This window comes from Eubalaena glacialis, chromosome 17, assembly GCF_028564815.1.
Source record: "Eubalaena glacialis isolate mEubGla1 chromosome 17, mEubGla1.1.hap2.+ XY, whole genome shotgun sequence".
NCBI lineage: Eukaryota > Metazoa > Chordata > Mammalia > Artiodactyla > Balaenidae > Eubalaena > Eubalaena glacialis.
Genome location: NC_083732.1, coordinates 16,864,107 through 16,888,965, shown reverse-complemented (window position 1 = coordinate 16,888,965; position 24,859 = coordinate 16,864,107). Strand labels below are relative to the sequence as shown.

The 24,859-nt window shown below is 43.3% G+C and overlaps 1 protein-coding gene across 1 annotated transcript in view; it reads left to right on the top strand.

Annotated features, from left to right (window-relative positions):
• Positions 1-14,469: 14,469 nt before the first annotated feature.
• EYA1 (EYA transcriptional coactivator and phosphatase 1) overlaps positions 14,470-24,859 on the top strand; it is a 322,481-nt gene continuing 312,091 nt past the window's right edge. Inside the window, exon 1 of the mRNA XM_061172210.1 lies at positions 14,470-14,517. The gene's annotated coding sequence lies outside the window, so the exon portion shown is untranslated. The remainder of the gene's footprint in view (positions 14,518-24,859) is intronic.

The following is a 24,859-nucleotide window of genomic DNA, read 5'->3' as shown; positions in this document are numbered from 1 at the left end:
GAGAGAGAGTGAGAGTGAGAGAGAGAGGGAGTGAGAGAGAGGGAGAGAGAGGGAGTGAGAGAGAGGGAGAGAGAGAGAGAGAGAGAGAGAGAGGGAGTGTGAGAGTGAGTGAGGGAGAGAGAGCGTGAGAGAGAGGGAGAGAGAGAGAGAGGAGGGGCAGACTTTAAAAATGTTGCTCTCTCTTTCCCTCTCTCCCCGTCTCTCCCTCCCTCCCTCCCCGCCCCCCTCAGATCTGACTGCCTCAGTCTTAGTAAACTTTTATATCTCTAGTAGTTCAGGAAGGGTAAAGTTTTCGAAGGTCCCAAATCTAGAGTCTCCTTTTTTTTTTTTTTTTTGAAATTAACGAACAATGTCGATTTGGGAACGCTGACATTAAGAGAGAAGGTGGAAAAAAGGATAGGGCGGACGCCATGGCTTTCTGATTGCTGGTGGCATACCCTGGGCTATCCGATAGTGCAATGGTTATGAGATATTTTGGTTAGCTGGAATCTTTAGACTTAATTGTTCTGTCCCCTATTCTCAACCCAATTACCATTTCCTAAACTGTACATTTCCATAAGCTAGAGACGTTCGCAGTTCGAAATACATTTGCATTTTTAGATTCCCGGGCTCCTGATACCACCTAAAGGTTTTCACGTTCATTTGGGACAAGGGTTTAAGATCTTAAGTCAGAGGCCGCTTTCGGCGCTGTCACCGTCTGCGGGTGCCTGAGCCTATGTTACCGGACACGCGCGTTCTCTGCGCACCTCCGCAGCCCTGGCTGCCAGCTTTCTTCACCTGGAATCCGTCGAGGCTGCACGAACCACAGTAAATGCACCAGTGCCAGGCCCGCCCAAACCCAGGCACCCCGGAGTGGAGGAGGGAGTGGTGGAGACGTCACGCCTTTGAGTAAATGTCTGAACTGAGGACGCTTCGGCGGGTAACCCGGACTGCAACGCCCATCCACCCAGCAGGGAAAATCCACCAAAGAAGGCCGAAGGCGGATCTCCTGCACCCAAACGGGCTGTGACTTCAATGAGCCGAATCGTGTCTCGAAGTGCCCCTTACAAACAATTAAAAACGTTTAGCCATTTCGTAGGAAACAGAGAAAGGCTGCAAATACCTCGAGCAAAGAAAACAAAAGTGGGTTTTTTTTTTGTGGACAAAGGGCTTTTATTTATGATCTGTGATCTGTTTAAATATCGGCCCTAGAAATATTGGCTATTGAATTAACAAAGTTGTTATTAACTATACAACTAATAAAATATATCTCGAAAGGCTGAAAAGAATCAAGAAATTGTTATATTGCATTTGTTTTTATTAGGAATGTGCAGTTTATCACGTATTAATAATACATTCTCACTCTGTAATGCAACAGGACTACATCTGTTTTTAATACTTGCTGTATAGATCATTAGCCTACTGGTCTTTCTGATCTGTTTCTGCAGTGGCAGAATAAATATCATAATTAATGCTATTTTTGTGCCTATATGTGCCCTTTTTGCACAAGATCAGAGAGGTTATTGGGCCTGCCAAAGTGGCCCTAGTTTTCAATTCAGGTGATTAGCACAGGGAATTAAGTGTGTCTACTTATTATCCATTGAAGATTGCAAAGATACAGCAGACAATCACAATCATAATTCCAAATGAAAAGAAAGCATGATTCTTTAAAAGTGTTTAGGAGGGTGCACAGCAGGGCATATTTTCTTTCTTACTGGCAAGAGTTTGTAACTGGATATGTTAACATTACTGAGAACATGAAAACATGAAACAAAAGTATTGATTCAAGAATTCACTGAAGAATCCAAGTGCACACTGGTTGGTTTTATTTTATTCTTTTAAAGCACAAGTTACATTGGTTGTTTATGGCAGGCAGGTACAATGTGGCTGGTTCTCTCTTCATGCATCTTTCAACATACATGAAAGAAAGTGTTATTTGTATTGTTAAATTTACATTATCTCCTCTTTAATTGCATCAGCTGCAAACTAGATCTAGAAATAATGACATTTAAAGGGAAAATGGCAAGCATCTCCAAAAGACTGCAGTATAATGGAAGAACCTAATTAATTTAACCTCATAATCTTCCATAATGGCTGAGTTTCATCATTCCCACAGATGGAGCTCAGAGGAATTAACAGCGCTGTGCATCCCCACAGACTCCACGGAATGACTGGCTAAGGGAGATTTGTCTTCATATTGGTTCGACTCACATGTTGGCAATGCTTGCTTGAAGTATACTTGGAAATATACTAGGAAGACAAAGTGTGTGGCATTAAAAGGTGGAATTAAAAAAACAAAACAAAACCCATCTTGCCAAATGTCTTGCCTCTAGTTTTATATAGTAGAGGCAAAAGAAAATCTCTTTGTTGAGAGATTTGGCACCAAGAATTTCAGATTACCTATGAATATTCTTTCAAGTTTAAATTGCAACAGAAAGGGAAAGCAAAGGTTTAACCTCAGGGAAGTGAGAGATTTGCACCTGTCTCCGCGTCTTTGAAAATGCCATTATTCATTTTTTCCCCCTAAATGAGTTGTAATATTTTCTGGAATTTTTGCTGATATTAGAAAATAGAGAGATGTGGGGTTCTGTATGAATACATGGGTACAGCAATAGATTGGGGATATTTTTAAAAGATAGTTGCATCATGAAAATAGCTTTACTGCTATGATTTCTCTGCTACAGTGACCAATTCCCTAGCCATTATGTACTGCCCAATTTCATTATCAGTAAAGAGATCTGAAAGCATCTCTCCCAGCCATTTTTTCTTCCAAAGAAGCCAGTTTCTTTCCACTGTCAAAAAAATAACTGTATCTTACTTTACGTCCTTTAATTGTGAATATAAACATGGATTCCTGTTTCTCTGATCACAATGAGCAGAGTTAATCTCAGAAAATATTGACAACAGTGTTTGAAGGAACCTCAATGTCAGACCATCCGTATCTCACTTGCATTCAATAGGCTGATAATCAGGAAGTTGAAATTATTTGCGTGGGTCCCACAGCAGTCTTAAAAACGGGGAAGATGGTAGCTGCTGAGGCTCACCAAAGGAGAGAACGTGAAGTTATTATTGCATATGGTCACGCTTATTCATTCAATGATCATTGTACTTTAATGTGCCAAGTCCTGTGGGCCTTTCCCGCAGGCGCTCCTCCAACGCGTGTCCAGTTTTACACACGCTTTTCTGTCAAAGAGTGGTTTGTAAGCTGCTGATCTAAATTTCGAAAATGCCCCACATCTCTCTCCATCTCCGGAAAACTGGCGAATCCGCCCTCTAGGGAAGCGCGTCGTTATCTGGAAAAAACCCTACTGGTCTTCAGGTGGCACTTGGCCGAGAGGAATCACAGCCTCTCAAGCGCCTTCGCAAAGGTGTTTCTCCCGTCAGTGGTAACTGGGCGTCGTTTGACTGCGTCCAGCTCCGCCCGCTCACTGTGGACGGACGGTCCGGGCTCCTGCGCACTTTCCCGCGCCTGGTCACCTTTCCTCCCGGGACTGTGTCCCACGGTTCCCCCAGAGTAGTGGTGGCCCCAGAAATTCTAGGAGGCTTTAGCTCAGGGCAACAATTGGCTTGGAGTGTGGCTGGGAGTTGGGGGACAGAGGGTCTTCAAGCTGTGATGCACTCACTGCACACAGGTTTTTATTTTCCACTTAGATTGTATGTTCACTGCGGGGGTGTTGGGAGGGATGCTAAAGCCTCCCCAGATGACCTTTAAAAGCCCCAACCCTGCCCTGGAACGGACCTTGGCCGAGGTTAAGGTCGCCGGAAAAACAGGGGTGCAGGGTGGTATTCCTAAAGGAGAAAGGAGACCGAGGAGAGAGATTTTACTTCTTGTCATTTTCTGCTGCGGCAGTTCTTGATGCTCAGGAAATGATACTGACCACAGCAGAGTCCGCAGAACTGCGGAATGAAAACCGAGGAGGGGGTACGGTCGGGGCTGGAGATCGCGGATTCTTAGAGATCAGTAAAGGAGAGCGAAGGGCTCCGTTCGCCGGAATCTGTGGGCAAAGGGGCATCTGGGTTTGGGGATGCTGTCGCCTGGCCTTGGAGCGCGCAGGATTGGGCGGGAAACGGCCTGGCACGTGGTTACGCTTCGGTTAATGAGGATGCACTGGGAGTCCGACCTCGGTTCGGATCCCGAGTCTTCGACCAACCTGGCTGGGTGTTCATTCACTGAACACACATTGACTGGTGGCTCGCCCCGCTCTAGGCATTATTCCAGAGGCTGGGCATACAGCCGTGTCATCCTGGACTGGTCACTTGACCCCTCGGAATGTCGTTTCTTCATCCATACAGCTGCAGGGTTGGATGACTACAAGGTCACTGAGATCCCTTCCAGCTGTCAAATATGACACAGGCGCGAATGGGTGTGCCCTCCGCTGACGGATGAGCCCCCTACTCTCGGCGGTGGGCGGGGAGAAGGACCCGATAGGCCCTTTGCTTCGGTCACTTCTAGGCTGGCAAGACACTGTTGTGCTAAGCCGGAAAAACACAGCCGTGCGAGGGTGCGGGAATCTAAGTCATCGCAGCCCCCGCAGGCTTGTTTTCCAAAATCCTACCGCACGCCTAGGTGCAACCTCTCTTCAGAAGCGTATTCTTACTTATCTGACCGTCCTCGGTGTCAAAACAGGCCTCTGCAGCAAGCCGGCCGGCATCAGGCCCCTTTCGAGCCCGGGGCCAGGGGCCCGGCCAGTCCTCACCGGGCTACTCTTGCTGCGGCCCGGGGTCCCACTCTCGCCCGGCGCTGGGAGGAGAACCGACTCCAGCCCGTGGAGCCAGGACCACCGCGGTGGCCGGGTCCGGCCCTGCGCCGCCCGGCGCTTCAGAGCCGAGCCCTGGGTCCCGCGCTCATCGCGGCGCCCCCCACCCCCACCCCAGCGTTGGCTTTCCGGTCCCAGTTTCCATCGAACCTTTGTGAGCGCCTGTTCTCGCCTCTCGGGTGTCTGTTTCTAGCTCACGCTGAAAGTGGAGCTCGAGGACGAGGTGGGGGCGCCGCCCCGGCGAGCCGTGCCTCTGGGGGTCACAGCGCGCGCTCCCAGTGCCGGCGCGGGCAGGCTGTTCCCGAGCCCCCGGGGCCCCGCGCCGGGGCAGCAGCGCCCCTGCACCCTCTCCGCGCGTTCGATCTCCCCGACGCTACAGGTGGCGGGCAGGGCCCGGGCCCCCCTCTCTCGCCCAGGCCTCCCGCGCCTTCTTCGGCGCGCCCCGGCGGGTGAGAGGCAGCGGTCTCCAGCGAGCCTAGCCCGGCGCCCTTCCCGCCTGCGGCCTCCTAACATCACCGCCGCTGAGCCTTCCTCTAACCTCCCTCGCTGGGCTTAAAGCCTCGTGGTCCTCCTGGCTCATCCCTCGCGCTCCCTCCCCCAGCTGCCGCATCCCGGAGCTCGGAACCTGCGCGCGGGTCTGCGCCGCGGCGTCGACGGGCCGGGCCGCTGCGAAGCTGGCGGGGGAGGCGGGGAAGGCAAGGGAAGGGGAGGGAGGGGCGGGAGGAGACGGAGCCCAGTGAGAGGCCGTGGGTTCGGGCAAACTGATCCTCGCAGGGCTAAGCAGAAGCAGCTGCTGGTAATAGGCGCCGCCGGGGAGGGAGCGGGTTTCCCAGTCCCGGTCGCTCGCGGCTGCGGCGGGCGCGCGGAAGGCCAGAGTCACCGCTGGCAGGAGCGAACCGCAGCGGAGGCGCCCGCACCACCGGCGGGCCTCGAGGCAGACCCCCTTCACCTTGCGGGGGACCCCTCAGTCCCAGAGGGCTTTCCTGATACACCCTCCTCACCAAGACGGGGTAGAAAGCCCCTCACACCCCACTTCCTACTTCTCCCACCCGAACGAGCGCTCTCCTTTTCCCTCCTTGCACCCCAAGAATGGTGCTTAGATGGGCGTTATTCAAAGCCTGCTAAGGAGGTGGGACCACGGCCGGCAACTGAAGTCCCCTCACCTCCTCCCCCCACACCCAGCATCCTTGCAGAAGTGGCCAAACACTTCCCATTGTTCTGAGATCAGGCAGCAAGGACGCGCTTCACTTAGAAGTATTTCTTTGGTTCTCTTCCCATGTACTTCTAAGAAGGGAAATAAGGAAATAGTGCCTGTTGCAGTTTCAGAAGCTTAAAATATTAGACAAGTGTTTGTAAATGAAAACATTTGGAAACTTAGGAAAATTAATAAGCACCTGAAAATCCACGACAAGCCGTAACAACTGATTTTTTATCTATCATTTTATATCCGTCCATGATCCATCTAAATATGAAAACCCCGTGATTTTATGTAGTTTACATAAACCACAGGCATCTGGCTTTTGCTCTTAAGTTTTTATTCCGATACATTCATGAATTGGCAATTGGCCCTCAAAACCTACTGAATACGTATTTTAATCCTGGAAAAATAAAATTCAGCTCAATTTATCGCATTTACATCTTATGGAGTTTTTTTTTAATTGGGGGAAAGTTCTCCAAAGTCTTCCCCTCTCCCACCCCATCCCCCCTAGAGTCCTACTTTCACGGCCTCTGGTTCCACTGCTTCAGCGATATCTAGTAATAAAATCTTTGCGGTCCCAGAATATAATCAATCTAGAATTTCTTTCTTTGAATGTTTACATCATGCAGAGTTTTCGTTACAATCTTGTTAACATGTTTTGTTTAATTCAAGACATGTTAGAAAAGAAAAACAAAACTGAACGTCCTTATGGAGGCAATAATTTTTCTTAAATCTTGATTGAGATATCAGCGGTAGCACTTTGATTTACCTTTCCTTCCCAAAGAAAATTTGTGTTCGATTTTATTGATCAAATGGTGCATCTACGTTGACAAAAGTTTGTCTTTAGATCCTATTTACAATCATATATACTTTTAGCAAGTAGAAGGTACATTTGGAAGCAAAACAGCTTCCAGAAGAAAACCACTCTCTTTCACGCATCTGCCTACCTGTTTAGCCACCCAAAATATATCCTAAAGAGATGTCTTTTCATCTTTACTTCTCTGATACTTGAGGGCTTCAGGTCTCTCTAAATAAATGAAATTCGAATGTCTTGTTTAAGGGAGACTATGCATTTCTGTATCTTGGATTTGGACAAAGGAACTGTTCATAGACTTTGGGGGAAATAATCTACTCCTACTTGGAAACAGCCCGGGGAACAGCATCTCTCTCTGAGGTTTCCCGGAAAAATCCCCACCGCGGAAGCTGCTCCTACATTTATTTCCGTAGACGCGTCGCTGTCCCTCTTCCACTTCTATTGGATAAGTGCAGCTGTGAAGAACCAAAAACAATATGTATTGGGAAAGAAGACGGGAGATTCTCGAATTCTAAAGCTGTACCATAATTTCTAGTTTCACTTCTCTCCTCCTCACCTCCCCCATCCTCCTATCCAATTTTCAGGACCACGTGTGCGGTTCTACATCCCACAGTCTCTTCTCGAGTTTCTTAGATAGTTTTTGGTTTTTTCCTCTCAAGTAGTCAGAAAAACAATGCCGAGGTGGGGGTGGGAAAGGGCCTGAAATCGAACTGCAGAGCCAGCAGGCAGAGCGACCGGACGCGCCTGCACACAGTACCAGCAACCCGGATTCTCCGGGGGCTTTTCCGAGACTGCCTCAAATGCAAATGTGCAGCGTCCTGGGCTGGAGGAAAAAGACGAGTCTTACGAAAGGAGCTAGACTTCCGTAATGTGAAGGCGAAATCGACAAGGACAATCCTCCTACCTGAGGAGAATTTCGCTTAACTATCTGAACCGGGCTCAAGTCGTTCCACGGTCTTTGGTCCTGCGATTCCTCCCACGTCGCCACAGACCCCGCGCGACCCCAGACTCTCTCGGTCTGTCCCTCTCCTCAGGCTTCCTAGCTCAGTTTTCACGTCAAATGAGCTCCTTGCAGCCACATTCGCAGTATTTCTTGAACAGTGAACCCCTCTTTCCGAGGCAAACGGTTCCATTAGCATTTCTAGCCCACGTTTAAATTTCAACAGACATTTATCCCCCCCTGTGCCTGGCCTCGCTGGAAATCCACTTTCAACGACACAGGGTACAGGTAAACGCTCTGTGCGTGCGTTTTGCCTCCGACGATGTCATTGCATCTGATTGAACTTCAGTATTCCCCGTGTTGCTGGAACAACACCCAAACCTATTGAATGAGTGACTTGAGGCTGCTGCGAAATTTTACATTAACAACAAAGATGAAAAAATGGCTATAAGCAGTCACACTGCAGTGACCACAGGGATCTTGTTTTCTTACATACGGAAGAATAACTCCTTTTTCACTCCAACAAACATTTTGCCCCAGCTGATCACCAGTGGTTTCCTTAGCTGATTGTGAAGTGGTTTGAGTTTTCCTCTTGCCTACATAAATCAATTTTATGATTTGAAGGGAAATATCTATATCGTGTTAGATTTAGGCAAATTATTGGGCTCGCCATTTACTTCAGAATCTACAGCAAATTAAAACATGAAATCCTGGGACAAAGATTTTAGAGGAAAATGGCCATGAGCTGTCAGTCAGCACGCTGTGTGTTCTGAAAGCTGAATGATGAAATGTATCTGTTAGATTCCTTCCTTTCATACTCACTATAAACATCATGGGTTTTGGCTATGATTCAGTTAACATATAGATATAATATCATGTAAAAGCACTGGTTTAAATGATGCACAAAGCAATGTAAAGTGTTGTTCCTTGAAGGATAGCTTAAGCTATCAAACATTTGGTGGATAAAATAGAATACCCTATCAAAACAAAGCAAGCAAACAAAATGTCTGGTGTTAGGAGAGAAACCACATGGAGGCAAAGAATAAAACAAAACAAAGGGAAAAAACAGACATAAACAAAAACAGGAACAAAAGAAGTCAACCTCAATCAGCGGTTCAGCTCTCTGAATATCTAATATTCAAGGACATGTTAGGTTTTCATTACCAAGAACATCTCTTCAGTGCCTCTTGTTACATGTTAAGAAATAAAGACAATTACAGTGTTGGAAACATAATTTTTCTCACTCTAAATATTTTATGCTTACCGAACAGTGGATTGTTTGCTTTCTCCTTTTCACTACTCCTTTGGCACTAAATTTGGCACTTAGATGGTGCTTGGTTTGGCATGCAAGGCAAGGCAGTTTGAAAATTATCTTTACAGCTACCTCTGGTGCTATTCTTCAGGCGTATTGTCGGCCAATAGAGAGCTGATTGTTTTGTCTAAATGGGCCTCAGCCCACAATCTATGCTTTTATAGAATAACCCTTTATATTACATCTTTTCAATGAATCCAAGCATTCTTATCCTGGGCTTTCTGAAATCAGAGTGTACCTGCTTAGTTTTATTTTTGCATGATGACAGAACTCACAAAATGGAATAGATTTTTTAAAAGTTCAACAGTAATTTACAACTGTAAACCTAAAGTCAATAAAAGTACTATCAGCTATCTGCCAAATACATGGTCAGGAAATAGCAAATGAGATTTAACCTAGATAAGTACAAGTAGTATGTCTGGGGAAATATAATCTAGAAGTCATAAACTAGAGGTCCAACTCCATACTCTTCATGAGTCAAACTCCCAGATATTTCCATTCTCCTGGCCATTAGAGTTTACTTATGAAGCATGCAGTTCTGTTCTAAACTACACTGGAAGAACAATTATGTTGGATATATATATATATTTTTAATGCACCTGCAATTTTATTCTTGGAGGAAGAGGTGCTATTTCTTAAATTTCCTAGTTGTGAGAAAGAAGAATAAATCTGATGCTTGTTTGTCATGTGATATTATAGGAACGTAAAAGGAACAATCAAGCCACTGCTTTGGGGTGGAGGGAGAAACAAGTGATTTCCACATTGAGGAATCATATTCCCCCAAAACACTTGTTAGATATCCTCTCTTTATAAAGGTAAAGGCAGCTCACAAACAGATATGTTAATAAGTAGAATGATCTGGATAAAAGAAAACTGGAAGCTCAGGAAAGCTCCTTCTATAACAGTAGTTGACAATGAAAAGCATATATATGCCAAGAGAGAAAAATGATAAGAAGAGAAGAAAAAACAGGCAAGTTAGTTAAATATGCAGACGGATTACATCTCAATCACTTTGGAAGATTCACCTAAAAAGAAAAGATCAACAGAACGGGTGTGGGTTTTTTCTTTTTTAATTAGTGAAATATACAATTAAGTTTACCATAGTAATTATTTATGAGACAAAGGATATGGGTAAAACATCACCTGAAAATTATCCCAAGTCTTTGCTTTAGTAGAAATCTGGCCAAGAATCCTAGTCTTGCACCCCTCAGTTGGTGTCCTAAGCTAGAAGTGCATAAGGATGAAAGTAAACTTAAACTTGTTCCCTTCACCCCAGGTCCTCTCACCGCATACCTCCAAAATCCCTGGTGTGATTAAAGCATTTGATGATGTCCTTTTAGAAGTCTTGATAGGGGGAAATGTATTTCCTGATATGAGTCAACAATAAATGGTTTAGAAAACCAATCCTAACGTAACAAGAAATTGGATGGAAAAGTCAAAAATTTCTGGTTCATGTAATAAGTTCCTGTGTAGTGAATAGACTTCTCCCTGGTTTATCTCACACGTTTTTTTAGGGGAGCAATAGGCATTTAGTCCAGCAAACTAAAAAGCGCAGGTACTTTTTATAATATAAAGGTCCTGGAGTATAGGGACCATGCCGTGAGTCTTGTGTGTAAGTTTTCTTGATATTATTATTCTAGGGCCTTGTTGATGCTCTTCAGCCAGGTGCGCGCTACACTGAAGGAATTAACATGGTTCCTAACAGTACTAAGTGATTTAACTGAGTGAAAGAAGAGAGGCCAGTATGGGGAAAGTGACTGGTCTTTTAAAAGTTTCTTTAACTGGTTCCTGTACATAAGAGCATTTCTAACTCACACCTGGAGAGTTGGCTTCGCTCTTGGCTGTTCCCATATGGTCCAGTCTTCTCTCCCTGATGCTTAGGGGTAAATCTTGATTTAAACTTGTGGGCTGGATCTTCATCCTCCTTATGAAAACTCCCATTAGATGCATTTGACAAGTTTCTCTATATGAAATTACATTGCCAAACTAAATAACAAAGGAATTTTAAAAAACGTGGTGTTTGTGTGTGTGTGTGTGTGAGAGAGAGAGAGAGAGAGAGAGAGAAAGGGAGAGAAAGAGAAAGAAAGAAAAGTCTTTTGAATCAGGACTAGTCATAACATACCTGTCAGTATAGGCAGAATACAAATACTCAAAGAACTACAAAACTCCTGTTGATTTTTGCCCTCTGCCTTTTGTGGATCTGTATGTGAAACTTTGATATCAATGTACATTTCTGTCACATGTGTTCTATATTTATGCCATAAGCCACAGGATAACTCTACACTTAAGGAATTTTTGTGCCTTTTTGTGCAAAAAACTTTGTCATTTCTTTATTGTGCACAGTGTAGGTTAGGCTAGCAGTTAGGATTAGCATTTTATGACATGTAAACAGCTGAATGTTCTAAGTCCAATATAAACTAACAGATACATAATTGAGTCCTTATGGCATTTACTAGTTACTCACATGGCAATTCAACAGATAAATATCTCTCTATATACACACCAGTAGATGAATATGGACTCATATATATTCTCAAATGGAGAATTGTGAATATATGTTTTATTGGGTTTTGGCTTGGCGTTGCAAAGGACATTTAAGTTTTTGTTGAAAAGTTTATTCATAATTGCATTCATGTCAAATGAAAAAAATAAGTATATTTTATGTCAAAAATAAACCTATCTTGGGTGGTATAATTCATTTGCAGATTGTGACCCTATGCCCAGGCAGGACTGTAAATCCACACCATGTGCCTGTGACTGATTTGGGATTTGGATTTCTGATTTTGGCTGAGAGATGTGTAAAAACCTCAAGTAGTCAACAGCTCCCTACTGGCTGTGCATCTGAGGGGCTCAAGAACATTGTTTATTCCAGCAAGTGTCTGGAATACATTATACTCGATAAATTGGCTTCTGCTACTCCCGTTTTGGAGAATAGGAAGAATTTGTATACTGTGCTAAAATAAATGTACTTTGCCCAAATAACAATTTTCCTTAAAAGAAAAGTCTAAACATGACTCTGTCTTCTGAATCTAGGATTGCCAATATTTTAAACACATGGCATTTCTGAAAGAGCAATAATGAAATAATTCTCCACACTTTCAAATTCAGAAACTGGTACAAAATTTAGATCTGTTTTTATCCAAAGGCCATGTGAATCTAGGTTTCGAGAAGTTAAAAAATTAAAATGATAGGACATTTGGGTTGAAAGTTGTTCTATATATGTATTTTAAGAAAATACCAGAGCTAAGGATCAAAAGACTCCTTGTATTAAAACATAAACATTTTAGACTATATGTTACTTCTGAATTACATTGATTTTTCAAAATATGATTTTCAAATAAATAACAAGCCTGTCGTTTTTGACAAGAGAAACTTTCATTGTCTTTGGTGAGTTCTTAGCAGACACATATTTGGTAGTTTTGGGTTATTGTTTGCTCCCTCCTGAAATAATACTTTTGATCACATATGCTTTAAGAGATTCTAGATTTGCTTTTTTATGTTATAGAAATTCCTTATATTTGTGAATGGGTAGAAATGATAAGCAATGAATTCAAAAAGGCAAAGCCATCCTCAACAACTGGCTGGTTTGGATAATGTTTCTATTTGGACAAGGTATTGGGGTCTTATTGGGCTAACATAATTTAGCAATGCTTTGACTTCTACCGGAAGTCCTCTTCACCCAACACACACAGCGTGTTTTGAAAAGTTTCCGGGTCTGCCTACATATAAACATCCAACAGTTAAGATCAAAAATCAGTCTTTGTGTAGATTTCCAATTATCTCCTGTGTGTTGGTTTTATCTTCCAATCTATAATCTGTGGTCTTTGAAGGTGAAGGATTAGGTCTCATTGTTCTGACTAGAGCTTCATAGTACCTACTACAAGTCAACAGATACTCGATGACTGATAGAAACAACAGCAAAGCGTGTGAATCTAGCTGATCTAAAAGAGCCTGTACCATAATACCCGTATTCATGCCCTGCTTTATACTTTCCGAGGGCCTTTTGCTTACATTATCTCATTTGATGTGAATAATTGAGTGGGGGTGGGAAAGGGATTTCATATGAGAGGGAGAGAGAAGTGCAAACATTTGAAGGCTCACTGGAGGCGATGAGTCCTTATAAGAGCAAATCATCAAAGTATTTGCAGATCTTTCGCTGCTTGTGATTGGATCCTAATCAAGTAAGAGGAAGTTCCCAAAGAAGGAGTAGCTCAGATTACCGGCCTGTAATGGATGCTTCATCCAATGCTGAAATACCTTACGCGTTGAATCAAGAGTCTCTCTGGCCCCTCTTAAGTCACAGATGCAAAAGAACTTTGGGGTGACAGAAACTTTCCCCTACCCTCCCAAAGGGTTCCTTGATACCAAGAAAGACAAAACATTTAGTAGCGAGGATACTGGGCTAGACGTGGACGTTTCGTCCAGGCCCCCATGCACGATTCTGGGGAATCCACTTACCGCTCTTTGCCTCGGTTTCCCTAGCTCTAAGAACAGTACATAATTTTAAGACCACTTGCAAAATTATTTGATTCCGGATGTTTTGATAAGTTTCAGTCTGACGGCTTATTGCTTTATATCCTCCCCACACCACCAGGAAAAAAAAAAAACAACACTGTGTCACTCCACCCACCTTTCCTTCGGGGCCACCTCCTGCACACCCATCTCCCTCGTGTTAACAGAGCAAACGCTACCACCCCGTGCCTCAGTGGAAACACTGCGAGGGCCCAGGCGTCGGAGCCACCCCTCGGGGCGTGGGCACCAGGCCCAGGCTCCAGCTCGGGCGCCGAGGGGAGTCGGGGCCCGGGGAGGGGGGCGGGGAAGGGCGGGGAAGGGGGTACTGGGAAGACCGGGGGTGCCGGGAAGAGGGCTCCCCTCGCCAGCGCCGGCCACCGCGTCGCTGCGCACTCAGAGCCGCGCCAAGGGCGCCCCGCGACCCGTGAGGCACAGGCGCATTTCCGAAGGAAAGAAAGAAAAAAGCTTCGACTGGCTCGAATTTCTGGAAGCCAGAGCCGTTTGGGCCCTAAACACCGACACAGAACCCCTCTTAGCGCTGCCCCGGCCTCTCCGTTACCCATTTTCGGTTTGGTTTTGGAAGAACCGGTTCCTCGGCCCCGCGTCGCCGAAGCTGTGACCCGAGTAAGTCCAGCCGCCGGCCCCCTGTCGCTGGTCACCCTCCCCTCGCGCGCTCCCTTCCCACCTTCGCCCCCGGCGGCCGCGCTCCCGCCCCTGCCCCGGGCCGCCCGGCCGGCTCTGGCCTCCAGTGGGGTTGCGGTGACCGGGAGACTTTGTTGTGAAACGAAATCTGACCCTTGGGCGCCGAGGCCGCGGCCGAGAGCCCGGGACCGTGACGCCCGCGGCCCCAGCCGGGCCAGGAGGGGCGGGGGCGGCGGAGGGGGCGCAGCCGGCGCGGCGCCCCGACCCCCCCCCCCCCGCCGACGATCGCGCGCGCGCAGCGCCCGCTCCGCGGCCCGTCCGCCGTCTCCTCGGCCGCCTCCTCGGCGTGGGCACCGCCGCCAGGTACGCGGAGCCACCTGGAAGGACGCGGCGGCGCGCGCGCAAAATGGGGACGCGCGTCGGGAGAGCAGTGAGGGGACGCCGGCGTCGCCCCCGGCCCCGCGGCATCAGGGCGCTGCACGTGGAGGGATGTGTCTAGGGCCGGTGGGTTTTCCTTGGGGGAGGTGATGACTGATGGGGACGTCGGGGGACGGAATGGGGGGGTCATCTTGGCCTTACTTGCTGTTGTGATTGCCGTCTTGGACGTGTGCTTGCGTTTGAAGCTCCAGTGATAGGAAATATTCGGGGAGTAGGCTGAACAAACGAATATTTATATTTAGTGCTTTCTGGCCCCCGGAGTCCCTTCTTTTGGCCCAAAGTGGGTTGTTTGGTCCAATTAACAGAGACCAGTTAAAAGAAGTAGCCGATGAATTGGAGGAGGTCAACGACGGCGAGGCATTATTATTATTCCATGAATAATTAGGAAAGCAAGGAAAAATAAACAGGATCTCTGCTTTAACTGTGGTGAGAATAATGCAAATGGTATAAACAACTTTCATTGTTTCCTTCATGTTAAGACCCACCCAAGTTTTTTTGTTCCGGAAGCCAGACTGACTAACGCTAGCTAGGTAAGTCATCTCATAAAACTCAACGCTTCTTGAAAAAATTTGGGTAGGAGAACGACTCAAACCTGTCAAGAAATGTGAGTTGATTGTATATTCAAAAGAATCAGTGGCGAGTGTCTGCACAGAGGATCTCAGCTAGGAGTGGGAAGTGCAGGGCTAATGCGGGAGCAGGATCTCCGTGGAGGCCAAGGAAGGCATTCTTCCATCCTGTTCAGAGACCCTAGTACCCTAAGAATCCTCTGTCTCTAGTCAGAGCTGCTCATTCAGCCAGCACTGGGAAACGTGCCATGTACCAAACATCTTGTTACATGGATTAAAATGGTTTCTGCCCTGAAGGAGTGGTCTGGTAGACAGTTGTGACCTAATATGACTAGTGCTCAAATGGGGAAACACAGATGGACCCGGCTTCCCGGAAGCAGGACTGGATGGGCCTTGAAGGCTGTGTAGCAATCTGGGTGGAAGGTGCGTCCTCCAGGCAGAGAGCTGTTGGCACCAAGGGCATCTGGAAGTGGTCTGGTGTAGCTGCAGGTGAGCAGGAGAGACCTGGGATGCAGGACAGATGTGTAGGGACGGTAGCTGGGGACAGATTGGAAAGGGCTTCCATGTCAGACCAAACAGACTAAATCAGACTTGTTCCCTATTTGGAAGAGAGCAAAAGCTCACAAGTTTCACAATTTGGAACATGTGAAGAAAGCCTTGGGGAGAAGGCAGAGGAAAGTGTTAATGAAGATGTTACAAAACAGGAAGTATAAAAAAATGATTAGTGGGATTGTTTAGCCTATAGAAAAGTCAAAATGTTCACAAAAGGTAATTAAAGAGAGGGAACATAACAAGAGCAATATTGTTTTACTAATTGTTATCTTAGTAACCTGAAATGCAGCTCTGAAAAGTGTCCAGTTATCCTATTCCATGATAATTTTTGAACGTAAAAACTAGAGACGATTTAGCATATTGCATTATAGTTTTATGACCTTTCATCCTTTACAAAGTGATTGTTATCATCCACTCACACATTCATTGAGCATGTAGTATGTGTAGGACGCATTATCAATCTTCTCCATCCCATAAGATGGTATTGATGTCATTGTGCAGATGAAGAAACGAGCTCAGAGAGGTTCATTAATTTTTCCAAGATTGCAGAGCTGATGAGTGCTCAAGTTACGGACTTAAATCCCTACCCAGCTTCCCCAAGTTTTCCGTAGCCTTTTCCTCTACCCTTGGACGCGTTGGGACTAGCTGTCTGGGGCTTTCTCTCCTTTATCATTTCTGTCAGTGACTTGAAAGAAGGAAACTAAAGGAATGGTTTTGAGGTTGGCATATTATACAAAGCCGACTGGATGTCTCAGGTCGTTTGCAGAAGCGTTTGTGTATCCCTAAGCTCAGTAAGTGCCAGTGGTGTTTGGATCCAGAGGCCACTGATCACAGACATGTCCTGTGGAAGGGGATCAGAAAGTTAAGTAACTTGTTTCTAAAAGGATGAGTAATTAAATTTTGAGCCTAGAGAGGAGATCTGACTGTAATTTTAGGAAATATCATCGAAATCTTCAGATGTTTCAGGGATTGTTTTGTATCAGGGGCATATTAAAATACATTTGTGCTTGTGCAGAAGAAAAATGGACCCTAGAAGAGAGGGTTTTCATCTGTCTGTTTCGGCTCAGTAGAAGGGAAAACCTCGTAAAGGTTAAACCTTCCAGCTGTAGACTAAATGGCTTGCCAAGTTGGTGAATTTCTGTCCCCAGAAGCGTTCATGCAGAAGCAGGTTGGCTATCAGTCAAGGAGGTTTCGGGTGATTCCTGCCCTAGATGGAATTTGGATTCTACAACTTCCTTCTGTGGCTCCATCACAACATCCCATACCATGTGTATTGCTATCACATTGTATCACCCAGTAGCTGTTTTCTTAATGAATTAAGGGGAGAAAGCTTTCTTAAACTTTTCAAGATTCGCTGTAATGTAAGTTGTCCTTTGATTTTAAGAAAAGAGTGAAATCCAAAGAAATCCTGAGTCAGTGCCTCTTTTCTGACAGCTTAATGCTTTTTCCATTACCGTCTTTATTTTCGGTGTTTTGGCCTCTGAGACTGCAGCCCTGCAGTCTTATTCTGCATCGAGCAATCCTTACTCTGGTCGAGACGCAACTAAAAATAAGAGTCAGCATCCAGGAAATGAGGAAATTGCTTTGCTAAACTTTGCTTGTGATTGTCAAAGGTAAAGGAGCAGGGAGGCATTTATTCTCCAGTTCCTCCTAAACTACACATGTAATCTGCATGCATTCTAAGGTCTAATGAGGAACGTGGGCCCCCTGTAGTAAATACGTTCCCTAATGAGCTGAATATTGAAGTCTCTGCCTCTACCCATGGTTCAAATTGCCTTTGAATTTTAGCAGTGAAAGAAAAAGAAATGTCAGAATCTGAGAAATATGTTTTCACCTTATTTTTATGAATAAAACTGCTTTTTTGTTCTTGACAGCTGAACTTATTGTGGGTTAAGCAGTCAAGCAGGAATAAATGTCACGTGCATCAGAGAGGAGTGTTGGTGGGTGAACATCAGCACTGATATCATGTTTGACTTGGAGGGGCAAGAACTTATCATCTCCAATGAAGAAGGCAGTCACTATCAAAACCGTTTGTTGCTTCATTAATGGTACTGGGGGAAAAAGGTGTTGATAATTGTTAGGAAATATGAACTGTGGCACATTAAAATTGGGATTGACATATATACACTAATATGTATAAAATAGATAACTAGTAAGAACCTGCTGTATAAAAAAATAAAATTAAATTAAAAAAAATCAACTTTTGAAATGTAGAGTTCAGTGAATTTTGACAATTATGTACACCCATGCAACCACGACCTTCAAGATATAGAACACTTCTAACGCCTCCAAAAGTTCCCTCATGCCCCCCACAGTCCAATCCCTCCCCACGCCCATCTCCGTCCCTGGCTCCAAGCAATATCCTGCTTTCCATCCCTGTGGATGAGTTTTGTGATGTTTTATTAGCATCTTCAGAGGCATTCGATGGTAGAGCTTTCTATGTAAAAGCAAAGGAGTAGCTATTTCAGATCCCCTTTTCTTTTGAATAAAGTAAGAAAATTCATCATTTAGTTATAGTTGTTTGGACGGTAGCGAACGACCACTGAATGGAACCAGTTTAGTTTGCTACCAGTTGTTCAAGAGCATAAGTTATTTTAAAAGTACAACTATAGTCGTGGGAAACTGAGAAACAGTTTCTGTGATACATTGTAGACTAGCAATGCCCCAAATTCAGTAGCTACAGCAGAATTAATATGCCAGCCTGGTGAAATTTTAGGTGAATTTATCATGTGTGATTATGTTTTAGATTTTTCTCTTAGATGCCTGAATTTCCTTATTACATATAAGATATATAGGCCTGTAGTTCTCAGGCATTGTGCTATTATAGTACACTCATGTTCCTCAAATCCATCATGGGCGTGCCATCAATCATCATCCGTGGGCAACACTGACTTTTTCTGTGCTTCAGTAGAAATTATTTTCTGACAATGGCTGTCAGACTCAACCGACTAAGTCATGTGACATGGTGATTTACCTTGCTGAAGGTAAGAAGGGAAAATGATTAGCATAGTGGTAAAAGATCCCATGTTCACTAGAATGCATTTTCACCGTTTTGTTTTGTTTAAAGACTTTTTCTTTTTTTTTTTTTCAGATTTTTAAAAATTGAAGCGTAGTTGATATAATGTGTTAGTTTCAGGTGTACAGCAAAATGATTCAGTTATATGTACATGTATATCTATTTTTTTTCAGATTCTTTTCCCGTATAGGTTATTGGAAAATACTGAGTATAGTTCCCCGTTTTGACTTTTTGTCTTGAGTCTATGAGAGCAGATTCCATTCAAAGAGCAATGTTGAGTAAAAGAAAGAGCAGGTGACGAGTGTGTGATAACCATGCTTACATTTATCAGCACAGTGATAGCCTACGCCAGTGATTTAGTTAAGGCTTTCAAATGTCCTGCCATGGTCTTTAGTATTCAAAAGTTTGCCATGAACACAAAAATTTTGTAACCTCTGATATAGGGAGGTTCATGAATGTTGTCAAGTTCCTTTGTAGCAACTTAATTTGACTATTTTAAAATACAAAATCTATGTTTCATCCTTCCACTAGGGTGAGTGTTGTATGAGAGAAAAATCTGCATAAGTGAATTTGACTTCACTTTAAAAGAATTACTAGTTTTAGCTATCATACCTCTTGATCCTCTGATTAGATTGTTTGGAATTTATCCTTAAAGAAATAATTTAAAAGAATGAAAAAACTTGTTGAGTAAAGATATTGAAGTGTTATATGCTATACTGAAAGAGTGGGAAAAAAACCCCCAAATATCCCACTTTATAGGAATATCTCCCTGATGGAATATTACATGGGCATTAAAAATGATAAGGATACAGACTGTAAGATACTTATGAAATGATGTTAAGAGAAACCAGAAAAACACAAGCATGAAGATTTGCTCTGATTATATCTATGTAAAACTATGTACACATACAGACAAGTTGGGTTGATGGAATTACAGGTGTGTTTCTTTAGAGTTTTCTTTATATTGTTAATGTAGAAAGTACTACATTGAAATAATGTGTAGGTCTAATGCTCTTGAAAACATCGTTCGAATTCAACTTTAGTTACTGAATAAACACATGTCATCATTTTCCTAATTAATGTCAGCTCATTGGGTTGCCTTACATTCTTCCTCTGAAGACAGAAGGAAATTGCATATGGTGGAAACAGAAATCTGATCATATTTATTCAGAAGTTCTATAAAGAATAGATGGGCTTCATACTTAAAACTTTAAAACGGCGGTACCAGTAAATCAGTGGAAAAGCTATAAAAGCAAATTGGTGTCGACATTTATTTCTATAGAAACTACATCTCCAGCTGTAGAAGACTTTCACCAGCATAAAGAGCTGAACTTGTTTTTCGTTAACAGCTTCCGTGGTTGGGATGTGGTCCTTACAACAATTGGAAAGAGAATCTAGTTTCTGAATCTGACTCACCTGGGCATGCTCAATCTCTGTTTTCCTCGATATAACCGTATTTCTTAGGAAGGTGAGGAAAGCAAAGAAGAAGTCACCTTCAGACACAGCTGCTTATGGCTTCTGAAGCCATGGAATAGTGAGTTGAAGAAGTCTCTGGAGGTCATTTATCCAATGGTTCATTTCACTGCAGGCTTCTGTTTGTAAATTTTCTTAAAGACCCCTTGATTTGATATGTTTATTCAATCTGCAGTTGTAGTCTTCTGGGGACATACTTCAGAATAGCCCTTTTCTTTTCTACAAAGCCATGTTCAACCACTAGTTTCCTTCTGCCTCTCAGGAATGTTAGAAAACTCAACACTTGGTGAGAAGGCAAAGATGAAAGTGATGGTGTGTTGTAATGAAAATACTCTTTCATCCAAGGAGCCGCAAGTTATTAACAGTGTCTGATGGGTCTCTGGTTCATTAGAGATGATTTATGTGTCATCTAAACTATAACCCGTGTTTCAAACCCAGCAGGAAAAATTAAAATATACGTGATGTATAAAGTTTTTAAAAAGATTATTTTCTTCCCAATCATATCAATCCTCACCTCCAGCCCCACCTTGTTTTTCTTCAATCTAGGAAGTCTGTTCCATGTACCTGCCTAGAGCCTTTTTCTGCCTACTTCATGCCTCTGTCACTTGCATACTTATCCCAACTTCTCTTCTCCCAATCTTTTGATCTGACAATAGATGGGATGTTTGCGATGAGCTAGAACTAAAGTAAAAGTAAGAAATGTTTACAGTTAAGATGAGGTGCAGTTGCTTATTTTATCAACTGCCTGATTTTAGCCAATGGGTGGAAAAGAATAGGAAGTGTCTATGTGGGGTGGTGAAAATGGATTTCCAGAATCCAGAAAGCTTGAGGTTCAAAGCTCTTGAGTACTTTTTTTAAGTAGCAAGTGCTGTTTGTAGAATTGGGGAGAAAAATTGTCATCCTGGGGAGAGTTTAAATTATAGCAGGAATGCACAGAATAGATGTTTTGTCTCATATATGTTAAAGTTTTTGTATTTAGAACTATTTTGTATTTTAACAATAAGCTTGTTAGTTGCAGTGGGGCATAAAATATCATTTCCAAATATGCATCACTGAACTCTATAGGTATCATTGTAATGCCATCACCAGGGGTGCAATTTCATAATGCCTCTGAGCCCCCAAAGGGGATTTTGTGTGATTGCAAGATTTGTCAGATTGTCATGTTGATTTGGTGTTTTCTGTAGAGTCTGTTTTATCAGTGTATAAATCTAACGTTTATTTACCATTGTGTATTCGCTAGTATGTCTACACTAATTTCAGCCCCTTCCCCGCACACTCCCCCAAGAGTGCAAAGTGAAGTTCCTAAGGCTTCTGTTAATCTCGTGTCAGAAGAGTCTATGTAGTAAAGTTCACTTTTCCATGGTGTTTCATCAACAGTCCATGGGATTGGGACTGAAGAAGGCATAGTTCCCTCAGGTGTTGGAAAGATCATTTCAAACAGGGCCAGTACTTCCTGTTTCCTCCTTGTCCGGGATGCCTTCCACTGTCCCTCTTGCCACCTGCCCGCTTCTGCTAGCACCAGATGCCAAGGTGGGCCTATGGCCTGGGGCTGTGAATGCAAGTCAAGAGCTCTAGGTGCCCCTTCCCTGTCACCTGTGGGCTTTGGTGGCCTTGGAAGGGGTTGCTTACCACTGTCTGTCCTGGAAGAGCATCTTCTTTAGGTGGCCTCATGCAACTAGCAAATATGAAATATGTGCCCAGCTGTACAGCTTTTTCTCACTGTTTTGCTCAGTTGATCTTTTCTTCCTCCTTAAGTGGTTAGTGAAACCCATTCCAAGAAGAGGCTTCCAAGCTTTTTCTCTATGCTCAGAGTGGATAACTGACTCTGGAGTGTTGAATTTGGGCAGCAGAGCCCCAGGATATGTCTCAGTCCCTTTTCTCTTTATTAGGGAACTTTCACTTGAGTGGCTAATAAAAAGGTGGCCTTCCATTGTGTACAACTCCAACGCACCCCCTACTTCTGGAGGGTACCGAAGAGTTGACTCAGGAGTGAGTAAATAAAGGGCTTGGTCTTTGGAGGTAAATGTACAAGTGGGTAATTAACCCAATTCCCTGCTTTGGCATGGTGAGTACTGGGGATGGGTGTATGGACGGGTAACCGCCACCAGGCTTATGGCATCCAGACATGTGGGGATACTTTTGATATCAAGACACCTCCTGCCTGTACTACCCCACAAATCTCCTGAAACAAATTTCATGTCACCGATCCTTCCATCAATGTGCACCTCCCCACACCAACACCATCCTATACCTACATCTGCCTCCTTGGACATTCTTCTACTCCTTTTTTTCTAGGAACCACTTCTTGGTTTAAACAAAGTCCCTTTGAAGTTCACCTCTAAGTACTCTATAGGTCTATATAGTTTTATGAATAGCTACTCCCTATGTGCGTAATATGTAGGTAGGCAGGTAGTTAGATAGATATGAACCAATTAACCTGTTTTTGCTTGAGCCTGTTTCTTAGGGTATTTGAACAAATATTGATGACCTAAAATTCTATGAATCATTTTTAAGTTGACTGAATGATAGCACCACCATTTAACTGCCCATCTAATTCTAGCTCAGAGTTTACATGTATTCAAAAATTATCATGTATCAATAATATTCATTCATTCACTCATTCAAAATATTTAATGAATGCCATATGTGACCAGAACAAGAGAGTAAGGCATGGTCCTAGCCCTCATGGAGCTACAATCTAGTGGGGGGACAGGTAGAGAAATAATTAGATAAGAGCTATAATGGGGGCAGGCTTATTTATAAACCACGAAAGATCAAGTCCAACAAGGGAATTAAGGGTTTACCAGAGCCAGGCTCCTAAATATCAGTAGACCCAGTCATGGCATATATTTCATGGTTTGGATTGACATGTAGAAATCTGGAAACAACTATGCTGATTTAGCAAGCGGTAGGATTTGTAAATAAAGTCCATGGGTCTCTGTGATTTTGTGATTTTTGAGTGGTAGTCTTTCTTAGTGGAGACATCTACCTGAACTAGATGAATGCTGACTGTTTTGGCTTCTCAATAATCTCAGTCTTTTCTTTTTAGGCCAGGAAACAATAACAAACATAGTATTTAGTACAGAATAGTTTCATCTTCAGAAGAAATAAAATTACAAATGAAATACCTTTCATGCTCATGTAACTTGACCATTCTTAATACCTTAAACTGTTCAGTAAGTTCAATATGGAAATATGGAAAAGAAACACATGGGAAATAATCCTGGAATATCAAATATACAGACTTTGATTGAAACATGTTCTCAGGACAGGTATGGAGAGGATGGGAATTTAGGGGAAATCAGAGGGGGCTTTGTCTTGGGCCTGCCCCCTTCTGTGAGGAATGAGACCGGACTTTGTCTCAGCACATATAGGTGCACTGTGGGTGATTTATGTGAAGGCACTTTGTAAACTGTAAAGTGTTTTCCCAATGTAAGGCAGAATTATGATCATTATTTTAAAATGCTACTTTATCGCCTGGAGAAGTTAACGTGCCTCCAGAGAGTAACGGAAGCAATGAAAAAAATCTAGTTTCTGTAATATCTCTTCCCTAATTATGCAAGAAATCCTCTAAAAGCAATGCCGGTGGATTTTAAGATTTGGTTCTGAAATTTTGTGCAATTCAAAATAGAGTGGTATATTGTGTTTCCTTGGGTTAGCAGAACTTAAATACATCCATATGACTTTTATTTACTTGTAACCTGAAATTATGACATTGTTTTTTGTTAAAACTACAGAAACACTCTGCTTTAATAGGGATTCTCCAAATTTTAGGAGTTAGTTATGAGTTTTATGTTGTCCAAGAAGCATCACTTTTGTGTTAATGGCGGGTAAGGCATATGTCTTCCAGCATTGATAATTGTGAGCAAAAAATCGTAAATGAGAATTACTCTGGCATTTCAAAATTACATCCCAAATGAGCCATGCTTGGAATATTTTACCTGACAATTAGTGTGTAAATGCATACTTTCATAAAATTATAAATCTAAAATATATGATATCATCCAGTTGAAATCTCCCATTTCACAGATAATAAAACTTAGGCTCAGGGAGCCAAAATTATTTGCCTGAGGTCATTCAACTAGTTAGTGGCGGAGTCAGAACCTGAATTCAGACCTTTAGACTTCCACTGCGGTGCTTTTCCTGCATGCTGACATGCAGAAGTTTAAGTACCTTTACGAGAAGTGATACTAAAGTTTACACTACTACATGTTCTCTGTTCTGTAATTTTACCTTGGGTGATATTAAGATCGTGTCTATTTTTTTTTGGTTAAATTTACATGTCTATTTAACTATCTGTGTTGAAGTTGATGCGAGGTGTGTAGATTAATTTCTTAGTTGCTAAGACCAAGCAAGAAAAACTGGGAGTTTCTTTTGGTTCCTCATTTGAACATGAGTATGAAAATTAATTCTGAGAGTTAGGAAATGAGAATGGGCAGCTAGATGGCTATATTGTTATTATTATTTGCAGATAGCTAAACATAGACTATATTTCAAAATACTACATTTATCGTCCATGTCTTGAAGCATGCCCAAACCCCACTCTTCTCGAAGGTGTTGAGTCTCTGAAGGTTCAGAATTGATCAACTGTGAAATTGTGACCTAAAGTAAACTTGCTAAGAAATGGTATAATAATATCCTTGCCCTGAGGGTAAAACAC